This window comes from Eriocheir sinensis, chromosome 33, assembly GCF_024679095.1.
Source record: "Eriocheir sinensis breed Jianghai 21 chromosome 33, ASM2467909v1, whole genome shotgun sequence".
NCBI classification, from domain to species: domain Eukaryota; kingdom Metazoa; phylum Arthropoda; class Malacostraca; order Decapoda; family Varunidae; genus Eriocheir; species Eriocheir sinensis.
In genome coordinates, this window is record NC_066541.1 from 13,439,371 (window position 1) to 13,442,506 (window position 3,136).

Sequence of the window (3,136 nt, forward strand, 5' to 3'; positions counted from 1 at the left end):
TCATGCCCTTTCTCTCTCTCTCCCAGGCCTTTCCATGCTGTGTAAATGCTACGCCTTTTTTTGTTATTGTTTTTTTTGTTTTTTTGTTTTTGTTTTTTTCTTGTACTTATTTTTTTTTCTAATCTTATTCTTGTGCCTGTTCTTGTTATTATGCTTGTTCTTTATCCTGTTCTTCCTGTTGTTATTTTTGTTCGCTTTTCTTTGTTTTTGTTCTTTCTCATCTTCCATATTTCTTTTTCTTCTTTTTTACTTCTTTTTTTACTTCTTCTTCTTCTTCTTCTTCTTCTTCTTCTTCTTCTTCTTCTTCTTCTCCGTCTTCTTCTTCTTCTTCTTCTTCTTCTGTTTATTATTATCATTATTACTATCATTATTATTAACACTAACCCCCCCCCCCCCCCACGACGTTCCCGCCACGCCCCATTTCCCGAACACGCCGCGGGGGGGCACCAATACAAGGCTCGCGTGTCTCGGATAATTTGGATCCCGGCGCCGCATCCCACAAGCTCTTTGGCGAAGGGTAATCCTCACGCGGTTACAGGCAATCAGATTCTCCATTGCCAAGCAGAATAGAGGATCAGGCTTCATCAGGCGCTTCAGTGATGGGAATAACCTCCTTGAATATCACCGAGAAGGGTTTGTGAGTCCTCGATCGTGCGGGGAAGCATAATTGATTCCCTTTCATTGCCTCTGTTTGGCCGGGCGGGACTCGGGCTCCTCCTCCTCTCGCCTCTGACTTTACCTTGTGCAGCTCTTAGCCTCGCCAGGTGCTCCAAAAGAGGGTTCAGAGGCTGTGGTGATTACGAGCACTTCATTGCCTTCATAGTGGCCTTCTTTATTCTCTTTTTAGACGTTCTCTTTCTGCTGTATACTTGTGGTTGCTGTTAGAGTGAAGTGATCAGACCTACGCCCATGCACTCCCGGGTTTCCTAATTTGTTTCTTTTTCTCTTCATATGTTCGCTTTTTACATTATAATTTCTGCTTTTCAGTGTGAGAGTGTTAAGTGATGAGACTGCTCCTATTTCTCTCTTTTATAGTTTTGTTTCATTTTGTCTTCATTCGTTCTCTTTCTTCCTTTCGTCGACTATCATCCTGTTTGCTTGCTTCTTTCTCTTTTAGTCGTTCTCTTTCTTCCTTATAATTTTGCTGTTTTAGTGAGAGAAAGAGAGAGCGATGTGATGAGAGCTACTTCTGCTCCTCTCCTTTATCGTTTGTTTCTCCTTCTCTTCATGCTTTCTCTCTTTCTACCTTTCGCCAACTATCATCCTATTTTCCTCCTCTCTCTTTCGCGAGGGATAAAAGTATTTTTCGGAGAATCGGGATTAAAAGCGAAGATGAGAGTGTGCAAACTTTTGAGGACTTTATAATCGAAAAGTCGGGAGTTCGAACTCAGATTCATCGAGTTTCCCTTCCGAGTTTTCCCTTCGTTACGGGTTACAAAGGTCGTGTCGGGCGAAAGAAAACGGGGTGCAGCTTCCGAAGTAGATTTTCATGTGGGACGAATGGAACATTTACCGAACATAGATATTTTTTTGGTAATTTGTAGTAAGTGAGGAAGGGAAACCATATTGTGCAAGTTGAGACAGCTGAGTAATTATATCCAGCAAGTTTTTCTTCCACTCATAAACCCGCCCACATAAATCCTTCATTCTACTCAACCATCCATTTCTACATCCACTAATCCTTCATTCCATTTTTCTCATCCATTTCCACACCAATTAATCCTGTCTTATATTGTCCCATCCATCTCTTCATCCACTAATCCTTCGTTCCATTTTTCTCATCCATTTCTACACCAATTAATCCTTTCTTATATTGTCCCATCCATCTCTTCATCCACTAATCCTTCATTCCATTTTTCTCATCCATTTCTACACCAATTAATCCTTTCTTATATTGTCTCATCCATCTCTACATTCACTAATCCTTCATTCCATTTTTCTCATCCATTTCCACACCAATTAATCCTGTCTTATATTGTCTCATCCATCTCTACATTCACTAATCCTTCATTCCATTTTTCTCATCCATTTCTACACCAATTAATCCTTTCTTATATTGTCCCATCCATCTCTACATTCACTAATCCTTCATTCCATTTTTCTCATCCATTTCCACACCAATTAATCCTTTCTTATATTGACCCATCCATCTCTACATTCACTAATCATTTCCACTTCTATATCTGTCTCTACACCCATTCCATATTATGTCCACACAAACACATTCACACACACAGACATCCATTATTCAGTTCATCCGCCCATCCCTCTGTCTCGCACCCATCCCACCGATCATCCGACCAACCGTCCGTCCAACCAACCAACCGAACGGACATCCACAAAAACTTTCATCAGCCAAAGAGGGAAGCAACCAAGGCATAACAAAATAAATGGAAATAAAAACTTTTGATGGCGCTGCTCCTCGTCCGTCGGGAAAGCGAGGCGGAAATGGAATAGATATACAAATGAAAAAAAAGTGGAAAAAAGTGAATTAACTCCCAGACATGGATTTTTTGTCTTTTTTGTCATTGGCCTATTTTTTTGCGTTTTATTCCCGGGGTGCAAAATGGAAGTGAAGGGAATATGGGCGTGGAAATAAACGCATCGGGAAGGGTACGGACTGAAAACTGGCGTAAAAAAAAAAAAAAAAAAAAAAAGAGCTTCAGAACCATAGTCACAAGTGCTAACTAGACCCGCTCATGCAGTGTTGAAAGACAAATGTTCTCTCCCTCAACCGTACACGCTCTCTCTTATGCATGTATAGATATAATTTCCTTTATATTTCGTCTTTATTTTCTCTATTTCCTATTACTCGGTGCATTTCCTCGGTGCGTGTGCGTGCGTGCGTGCGTGTGTGTGTGTGTGTGTGTGTGTGTGTGTGTGTGTTCTGTCCTGTCATGTCCGTCTGTCGTTTGGTAATGAATGGGTGACATGAAAACAGGACAATATTGCTTAGTTTTCAGAGTTGCGAATCATTTCATTGCTATTTAATCTTTCAAAGCCCACATGCAAACAATATGAAACAGGCCGCAGTTAATTTGTGTGAGTGCAAACAATTTCTTTACCCGGAAAACGCGATGCTGGACGCGAGAGTCCGTCATATCACACTTTTACTCGCGCTGTAAAATGAATCCAA